Raw genomic sequence first — 10,400 nt, 5'->3', positions numbered from 1 at the left:
CATATATTTTAGTAGCATAACTGATTAATATTAAAAACACTAATGTTCACACAAAGATTAAAAACACAAAGATTGTTAAATTATACTACTATAACCCAATAACAAGACAACTCAAACCAAGGGTTGCTGAATAAATCTAAAATATTATACATGGTGCCTCTAAAACAATTCCAGTGCTTTCAGGACAGAGGATGTGACAAATAAAACTAAATGAAAAAAAAAAAAAACAACAACAATACATTTTGATTTTTAATGTTCACACTGTTCATATCTCGCACAGGTACATATTATCTGACCCACTGGCTTTCACATCGCAGTAATTGTTTTTATTATTTTTTTTCACCCTACCACCATCTCTTCCTCCATCTCTCTGCTTTGTCATCCTTCTTTTCCATTCATCATAAGGATCCTCAGTTCTTCACCATGGGTCTTGAAGACGAGATGCACCGCCGCATTCGGTACCATCTGCAAGACTGCACGGTTGCTGATATGTGGGCAGTGAAGTTAAGCTGTTCAGCGAGGTAGTGGTCAACAGATGGGTTAGCTATAAGACCACAAGGAGTTTTGTTTTGGCAATGTTGAGCTGAAGATCTCCAAAAGATAGGCAAAGATATGAGACGGTGGGGTCGTCAGGCTCCCCTATTCCCTCCAGAAGATCCTGAAGGATCTGCCGGTGAGGTACGACTCAAACTAGCTAAGCGCAGTTCATGTGATGCCAGTGTGGACAGGAAGACCTGATGATTCACTGTGTCAAAAGTTGCTAAATGACAGATATATAAAATTTCATAATCTCAAAGTTCAGAGGCTTTTCATAGTCCTAGTCAACCTTAAATTATCATGACTCATGAATAAATTGAGGATACAGTCACACTGAAGAACTGATGATGGTTGGTGTTGTTGATGTATGTGTTATATACCACAGTATGTATTTATGTAGTATTTGTGTCTTTACCTGAGATAATTCAGTGTTTATAATGTTCTGGTATTGGTGACTTTTTCCAACTGCCATCATCTTTTCTAAAAACCGCCTTCTGTCCTCAATTTCATCCAAAACTGTTGGAACGAAATTACAATTTAATTATAGTTCCAGTGCTAGCAAGAAATGCTGATACTATGCTCCTCTAATGCTTATAAAGGATGTTAGAGTGTTTCAGTAAACATTACATGTATCCCTCTAAACTAGGAAAGCACATCACAGAATTTGTGGCATGTAACAAAAGAATAAATAATATAAAAATAAAAACATCACTTATCAAACTATTTCACACTTATCAATCAATTTTGTTTAAACTATTAATTCAATTCACTCAGATGACAGATTCAAATTAACGCAAACTTAATAGACTGCGTGTCCCACCCTCTTGGAACCTGTCTATCTGCTGCTCTCTTCTCTCTGTGTAGTCTCTCTGGGAGTGAGTTGGCCCAGCTTCCTCTTGGCCAGTAGCAAGAAGATTCTGTAGCATTCTCTTCTCTTTCTCTAGATCACCTTGGGAGAGAGAGAGAGAGAGAGAGAGAGAGAAAGATCAGCAGAGGAGGATGGAGAGGTCTTTCTTCTAACACTTATAACACGGATGGTGGGAGAAAAAGAAATGTATATAGACCTATTTTTCAGTGTACTGCAAATTTACCAAAAGTGTATAGGGTCATTTAAGATCCCAGATCTGTAATAGTGTTAATTTTCTTTTTCTATTTGTTTTTTCTTTTTCTTTTTTTTTTTTTTTTGCACTTCCATAAATCATATGTTTATGATTATTTCATATCTGTATAAGCTTACTATCACAGGATATATATATTTATTTGTTTATTACAAATTATTATTATTTGTTTGTTTGTATTTGAGTTTTTTGCCATATCAGCTTCAAAGGCTATTTCAAGGCAAAAACAAGTAGTAATAATCAAACCATCTATAAATATAACACATTTCACAAAAAGTTAATCAATCCTATACAATATGACAAGTTAATAGACTATTCTTTAGCTGTACTTGTGATAAAAATTCTAAAAGCTTTTCTGGGCACACTTTACAAAACAAGTCCTTCAAGGTATTTTCTGATAATAAACAACGTCTCATGGCATTAAAAATAGCACAGACCAAAAGAATATGTTCTACAGTCAAAGGGATGTTACAATATTAATTACAAGACAAATTAGTATATTATATTTATACAAATGACTACTATATCACATTGATTTTCTGTGTGACAGAGGTGAATAATCAGCATTTAATTTGTGCACACATACAGTACATATTATACATGCTATTTCTTAATCGAGGTGGTGCTGATGTTTCAGTGATTGACTTAATTTACATTTGACATGCCTATTTGACGAAGAAGCAATGTGAAAGTAAACTACAGCAAATGTAACACTTGATGGTATGATTTGGCTATTGCCATTTGGTGAACTGAAATTTTGTAAATTGTGCATCTATTTATCCTCAAAAAGTGCCTGAGATAAAACATTTGTGCAGGGATGTAGAACCATCATAACTGGGGGGACATGTCCCCCTCACTTTTAGAAATAACAAAATTTGCCCCCCACACACACTTTTTGAGATAAAATAATTACATTTTAAGATGTTTTTTTGCTTAATCTTAGTGCAAGGGAACATTTATCATTATCATATCGCTTCAGAAGATATTGATTTAACCACTGGATTGGATTATGGATTACTTTTATACTGCCTTTTGGGACTTCAAAGTTCTGATCACCATTCATTTGCATTGTGAGGACCAACAGAGCTGAAGTATTCTTTTAAAAATCTTTGTTTGTGTTTTGCAGAACAAAAGAGAGTCATACACATCTTGTTACAATCCCTTTAATGGTGATGTTTGTCTATTATTTTTATTTTTTTAAAGATCAGTGACCAATTCAACAGACAGAGAGGTGACACACACTTCTGAAATTGTTCAGATAAGATCATATTTGACACTGAGCATTAAAGCAGTGTTTTAGGCCTAAGAAACAGTATAAGTACATTAACAGTATATTTTCTATCATAAAAAATGCTTGCTTGACTGATGTTTATTAAAAGTTAAGTTGTGCTTTCAAATGATATCACATATTCTTAAAAACATATCACATTTTCTTAAGAAAAGAAATCACATTGTCTTATCACATATATTCTTAAAAATTCTTTAAAACCATATTGTGAATAGTGAGGCTATAGAAGCTCAATATGTGTTTGACAGCCAGTTGAGTCTCATGAAATTTCAGTGCGGAAGAAATGAATCCTGTTCTATATTTTCTGCATAGCTCTTTGATATATGAAAAATAAAAACTTCAAAACATGTCATATATTATTTTCTAATTGTCTCGAAAATGTTTTGAAAATGTTACACTATCTGGGCATTTTGTAGATCCATTTGTGACAGATATACATGCCGGGTCGGTAAAGACCCAAGTATGTAATTATGTTTGGCGAAACACCCGTGCATTTAAGGGTTAAATTAGGCTAATTGATTTAACTGCAGTATTTGACATAAATGGGCAACATGCTTTGGTTTAAAAAGTAACTAAAACTAGTACTCACAAGTTGCACTAGGCCGAAACTGTTCTCATTTGTAATTGTCTCCAGCATGCCATCTTTCTGTGTTGCATCTCTGTGGGTGACCCATCTGTGTGGTCATTCTAGTGACTGGGCTCTGACTGCACACAGGGCTCCGTTGGGGTGAGATTAAAGTTTAATGAAAGAGCGCCCCCTTCTGCTCAAACAGATAGTGTAAATAAACAATAGCAAATAGTGTTACTGTTGGCACAAAACAGTGAATTGCAGATGAACTGCAGCTGCCAAGACAAGATATTATTAGACCTGAACTTACTCTTTAGTTGACTGTTGATCTGTCTCTGATGAAAGTCCATCAGTCGAGACTCCTGTATCATTACTACAATCAAACAAAACAAAACCATAGGTGAAGTCAAAGAAAAGATAAACTAAAAGAAGATATTAATATGTGTTGCCATGTTCATAAGACACACACACACACGTTGAATTAATTGTCGTGTCTCTTTGCTATATTGCGTAACTCTGGGCTCATACTTTTGTGTTGGTGATCCACTGGCCATGATCCCTGTAACAAAAAAAACATAACAAACAGAAAACACTTTACATTTCTGTGATATACAAAGTGAGCTTGTAGAGCTGGCATTTGGACATTTCAGACACAAGTGGAAGAGGGTTACACACGGGCCCGGCTGTAGGCATGGGCAGGGGTGGGCTGAGCCCACCCAAACAAACGTGAATCTTGCCCACCCAATCAAACATGTTTGAAACATGGGTTTAAATAAAAAAATCTTTTTTTTTCCCCCAGTTTGTGCATTGGTTAAAAGCAATATGGGGTGGGCTGTGTGTTGCAAACATTAAGGGTGGGCTGTAGACTGCCAAACCAATCACAAAACAGCACAGGAAATGTGTAGTGTTTTTCTATTTTTGTCATTGGCCGAAAGCAGCGACACATTCAAGAAGTGGCTGCTGCAAACCAGAGAGTCTGAGACATCACGTGAGCTAGAACTGTAATAAGAGATATTTTTGTGCAATGCCATGGTGCTGTCTCAGTGTGCAGTGACCATGTGGCTGCTGTTAATGTACCACAGGTCTGCGCAAATTTTTCAGTCCTGGTCCCCTAAGATTCTGTCCTGCTCCAGTATCAGTTTTTTTTTTTTTTTTTGCAAATCCCACCCAAAAAAAAAAAAAAATCAAAAAAAAAAATGGGAAAGAGAGAAATAAAAATAGTTTCTTTTTTGTTGGTCTTGCGCAATAAACGAATAACATTAATAACAATACTTTTTAACACAAATAACACACATTTTTAAGACATCTTACAACATTTAAAAAGCAAGAACTTAACCGCGTGACACGCAAGCAAGCAGTGCACTACACACAAAACGCACTTCCGCTAGCCAACCGGAAATTCCGCCCATCTTGCGAAATACAGAGGACTCACTGAAAATATTGTGGATTATAGCCACATGTTTTTTGACCATTTTTAAATATCTGGGGAAACAGATTAACCTCTTCATTAATACCACTTTCTGTGGAGCCAGATTTATGCCAAAAGTAAACAAACAAATAGAACGTTTTGCAAACAAACACAATCCGCTTTGCAAAGGAAAACTCGACTCTCAAACAAACAGAAAGCGATTTGCAAATACAAAGGGCCATTTGAGAGAAAATTAAGAGTAGTTGTCCTGTACCACTGGCTTAACAAACAAATGCTCTGTGTTTCATATGAGCCTACATCACATTTCACAAATAAAAACAATCTATAAACGACTTATTTTCTAGTAAAATTAGATCCTTTCTGGTAATAACAAAATATGTCATGAATAACAACATTTTCTAGTAAAAAAGATAGTTTATCCTTATATTTTTATATTCTTCTTGACAAGGTAAAAATGAGAAATTTTCTCTTTTTTCTGATGTGGGTTGGGGCGCTGTGTACGAGAACTGTCCTGCTCAAGGAGTGGATGGGTCAGTGGCTGAATTGGCACATAAACTGTCTGGAGATGCTAGGGGTGCTGTTGGCTTTGAGGTATTTCCTTCCCAAAATTCGGGGCAGTAACATTCTCATCCGGTCAGACAAAAGGACGGTGGTGGCTTACATCAACCGCCAGGGAAGAGTGCGTTGTCGTGCCATACTCAGGCTGGCACATCGCGTTCTACTCTGGGCACGGGACAATGTGCTGTCTCTATGAGCAGTACATGTTCGGGCCGGTTGAATGTGGGGGTGGGTCTCCTGTCCAGACAGGTTCTGTTGCCTGGAGAATGGACATTACACCCAGAGATTGTAGATCAAATATGGATGAGGTTCAGCAGAGCGGAAGTGGACCTGTTTGAATCCAGCGAGACGTCACACTGTCCCCTCTGGTTTTCTCTCTCGCCCCCAGCACCACTGGGCATCGATGCGCTGGCGCATCGGTGGCTGATAGCGCGTCTTTACGCATTTTCACCGATCAACCTGCTGCACTCGGTTCTGTAGAGGGTTCGGGAGGATTGTGTTCGGATTCTGTTAGTGGCGCCGTACCGGCCATCTCAAATGTGGTTTTCGACTCTGGTCTCTCTCCTGGAAGGAATGCCTTGGGAGATTCCATTCAGAATGGACATGTTGTGTCAGGCGCAGGGCAGCATTTGGCACCACCAGTTATGAAAATTGTGGTTTTGGCCCCTCAACGGGGCCCTCTTTTGAATGATGGTTTATCACCCACAGTAGTTGATACCATCTTAAATGAGCACCATGCATCCACCTATATGGATTCCATGACGCGGCTCCCTATGGGCGTCACTTCAGCACCATCAGCTAAAAAAATTGGTGTGATCGTATACAGGCTTCAGACCACGTGACTCACTGACGTAGTCCCATTTGCCTAATTACACAACGTCTCGTTTTCTCTCAGGGAACCAAGGTTACGTTCGTAACCAAGATGTTTTCCTGTAGCTTCAGGCTTTAGAACCTTTGTCTAGTTCTTATTGGAACTTTTATTTTTTAAGAGTGTGCTCGCACTCTATTTGAGAGTGGGATAAAAGTAAAGTCTCTTGAGCTCTTTGACAGGAGCACAGAGCTGAAGATGCTCTCTAAAGAGTGCTTGTATGTTTGTAAGCGTGTGACTGAAGGTTTTGTGTTGCTGAAGGGCAGAGAGAAGGTGACACCCAGCATATGATCCTGAAAGCCTGTGACGGCTTCTGAAACACCCCCTTCCTCCCTTGACTGACAACCGCCCATCATATACCCATGCCTAACTAGCCAGGGGCTACACAAACAGAGAAGTCCTGGAAAGAATGGATGGATGAGTGGACGGAAGAACTGTAGGCCAGTGCGCAGACAGAAACAGAGACAGACAGAGCACCAAAGGGCAGGTGGCTTAGCAGACAGCTGTCCACTGTCATAGCCAAGTCACTCAACCTAGGGGTCAAGAGATCTTTGTGACAAATATGAGAGTAAGGACAGAATTAATGAAAAAGATGAGGGCTGATAAGGTTTGAGATCTCCCTTAGGAGAGGTTGATGGAGAAATGGAGTGAGGGAGAGGGTCAGTGCCTTGCCTTGACAGATGAGCGAAGCAGTTTGGATCAACAAAGCCAGTCCAGGCCCTCAATCTAATGAAATTCTGGCCACAAGAGTGATATGAGGACTCAGAAATGAAGGGCTGAGATAGAAAGAGAGAGTGAGGGAAAAGAAATGGCAAGGAAACCTTTCCGAGATAAAAGATTGTAACAAGATTGCAGAGCTGCAGATGAGTACATGACTTTTCAAGTTCAGAGGTAGACAGTAGTCGAGCTGCACGATTCAGTAAAAAACAAATCATTGTAATTATTTTGACAAATTAAATCACAATCACAAAAAATTTTGCTTGCGATTTTAACTTATGATATGATAAACATTTAACATCTCGTATTGCTGCTTAGATATTAAGGCTAAAAGAACAACAAGGCAAAAAATTGCAAAGAAACAACAGCTGTTTTGTTCAACAAGGTGTGCAAAAGCTACAAATTGTGATGTAATGTTTTGCCCACACTCTGCAGCCAATATAAATAGTTACTCTATAAGGGTGTTCATACTTGTACGTCTTTAAAAGTACCAAACTCAGATCTCTTTCGGCTGACCCAAAATTAAACTGAGGAAAAAAAAGTTCTTGTTGCATTCACGTTGTATCTGAACTTTAAAGTGGACTCAGATCTCTTTGTGTGCATTGTCAAACAACACAAACATAAGAAAAGAAAAAAGAAAAGAAAGAAAGAAAGATGATCCTCTCACACCCTTCTAAAAAAAACCTGATGGCTCTTGTTCATGATGTGCAGGAAAGTAGCAGCATCACAACAGTAATCTCCCTCCCTCTGGACACACAGACTCTAACTGATAAGTGCTAGAGAGCAGGGGGAACTGATTCCATTTGGGGCGTCTTCAGCAGAGCGTGATGACATCTGGCATCCACTCAGAGCTCTGTCAAGTAATGCAAGATGACACGGCTGACATTACACACTGAAGCCAATGATGGAGAGGAGCTCACAACCGAACTGCAAGAGAGACACAACAAGAGAGGGCGAGAAGAGTGTTTTGGTGCTAACATCTTGGAATGGACTGTTGTGTTTTGATTATTAAACTGAGATCAGAATGGCATCAACAATCTGTTAAGAAAGTCCATCCTGATTTCCTGTTTACTGGGATCTCAGAAATTATTTAGTCATCTCCATGCCCTGTATTATCTTCTTCTGTGAAACACTCACGGAGGTCTTTTCCATTCAAGGGAAATAGATTGTGATTCATAGTGCCAAGCAGGGGTGCGTTTCCCGTACAATAACGTAACTCACTGCTTAACCACCAAAGTATGATGCATCGTTGGAGAAATTAACTATCTAGTCACTAGTCACAACTGTTTCCCGAAACTGTAGCAACTATTTTGAACATCCATCATTCGATCCATGTTGGTTCAACAGTACACACAGGGGGTGGAGTAATAACTTCCGTGAATATTAAATTATAATAGCTCATTTACACGTACACCAGAAAGCCGCTTAATGCGAGAAAGAGTGTTCGCACTTGAGTACTTACACACATGCGCACTCTTGAAAAACATATAAACGGCATTTATACGTCAACATAAACACACAAAAGCTGTGTTCTCTGACAGAAACTGTGTGATAAAGCACTTTCTCTTAACAGCTGCATTTGCGTTTACATGATGTTTCAGAACGCCACTTTCTTCAAAATCCCGGTATTAGCTGTTTTCTAATATGCATGTAAACATGATCAAGGTGTTGACAGAATGAAAGATATAGAAGCCTCAGCATTGTAAAATGATGTCCACACAGCAAACTAACAAGGAACTATGCTTCTAACCACAGGTGGTGAGCTGTAGCTCCAACCACACAACTTTGTGATGCTGTTTGCGAATGTTCATTGGAACTACGCTTTTGGGAAACACCAAATCATTGAACTATGTTGATAATGATTTGCAGCCATAGTTGGCTAATGATACTTTTGGGAAACGCACCCCAGGGCCGTTTCTAGGCATAAGCGAACTAGGCGGTCGACTAGGGCACCACATTGGGGCGACAATAGCGATCTCGCCTTGGGCGCCAAGTTGTTCATAAAAGTATCATAAAAGTAGTTCATAACACTGATGTAATTCCAAATCATCTGAAGCCATACAATAGCTTTGTGTGACCAAAAAGTCATTGTTCACATTGTCCTGTCTGCCATACTGTAGCTCTCAAATCTAATTTTCATGATGCATTTGAATGTCATATTTGAATTGAATGCGAGCACAAATCAAATTTGTGAGCTCTGGCAGAGGGGAGGATTATTAGTGAACAACGACTTAGATTTTGGTCTATTTTGCCTTCTTCTGTTCCTCAAATAAAGCTACAGTATATGGTTTCAGAAGATTTGAAATATAGTGCGTGAGTCATAGTCAGGGTTTGAGTTGAGGGGCTATGCCATCCCCCTTGTTGAAAGAAATGGCAAAAACCACCCCCCTTGTAAAACCACCATCCCCCCTTACCATCCACTTTAGATCAGTTGTGTCATGTATAACCTTGTTATCTTAATCATGCAAGTAAAACATTTTAATTGTCTACATTTGATATATAACAGACATTAAATAACGGTAATTAGATGATAAGAATTAGATTTTGCCATCTTTGGGGTTGCTATGGATATCAAGAGGTGAAATACCTCAATCAGATCTTTACACTTGCACAGTTTGGAAATAATTTGCCAGTGTTTTCCTTAACTTGTGCTATCTGGCAACCAAGAGCACGCAAACTCTCTGAAAAGGCGCCGGTGTTTTGAAAACTGGTATGGTGGACTTTACGTGACCTGTCCTTCCCAGTGTTCACACAAAACTTACGCCACAGAAGGTAATGCAGGTTTTAAACAGTTTCACGCATTTTCAAAAATGACCTGTCATAAAATGGCGGCAATAACAATATGATTGAACACCAATATTGTCAGCAACATCCACACTAAACCGTTTTACAAAGTATGCAGTAAAGAAGAGCGTTTTATTTTTAATGCTTCGCTTTCATTGGAGGAAATGCTTTTCTAGTGTGAATGAGTTGTGTTAACAGAAAAAATCAACAGTATTCTTCTATTTAGGTTTTAAATTTATGAAGCATTACTTAATCTTAGGTAATTTATACATGACTAGTGATGTATTTATCTCATGATATTCAAGGACAGCGGGCAAGAAAGTCCAAAGTGATGAAATGGAAAGGGCATAATTTGTAATGATTGAGGACAGTAGACATTTTGCTTCAGGCTATAAAGTAGTATAGAAAAGGTCAGGTCAGATTGAAGTCTCCTCACCTACTCCTGGTGTTGCCATTACTGCAATGGAGGCGAGACGGATTCCCCCCCCCCAAAAAATAAACAATTTGGAATTAGAGAGGAAATACAAATGTCA

At 38.7% G+C, this 10,400-nt stretch overlaps 1 pseudogene; it reads right to left on the bottom strand.

Moving 5' to 3' along the window:
* Nucleotides 1–237: 237 nt before the first annotated feature.
* Nucleotides 238–6,719, bottom strand: LOC127414329 (UPF0193 protein EVG1 homolog; annotated as a pseudogene).
* Between the last annotated feature and the right edge of the window lie 3,681 nt (nucleotides 6,720–10,400).

The sequence above is a fragment of the Myxocyprinus asiaticus genome, chromosome 23 (genome assembly GCF_019703515.2).
Source record: "Myxocyprinus asiaticus isolate MX2 ecotype Aquarium Trade chromosome 23, UBuf_Myxa_2, whole genome shotgun sequence".
Classification (NCBI taxonomy): Eukaryota; Metazoa; Chordata; class Actinopteri; order Cypriniformes; family Catostomidae; genus Myxocyprinus; species Myxocyprinus asiaticus.
This window is presented reverse-complemented; position numbering and strand designations above follow the sequence as displayed.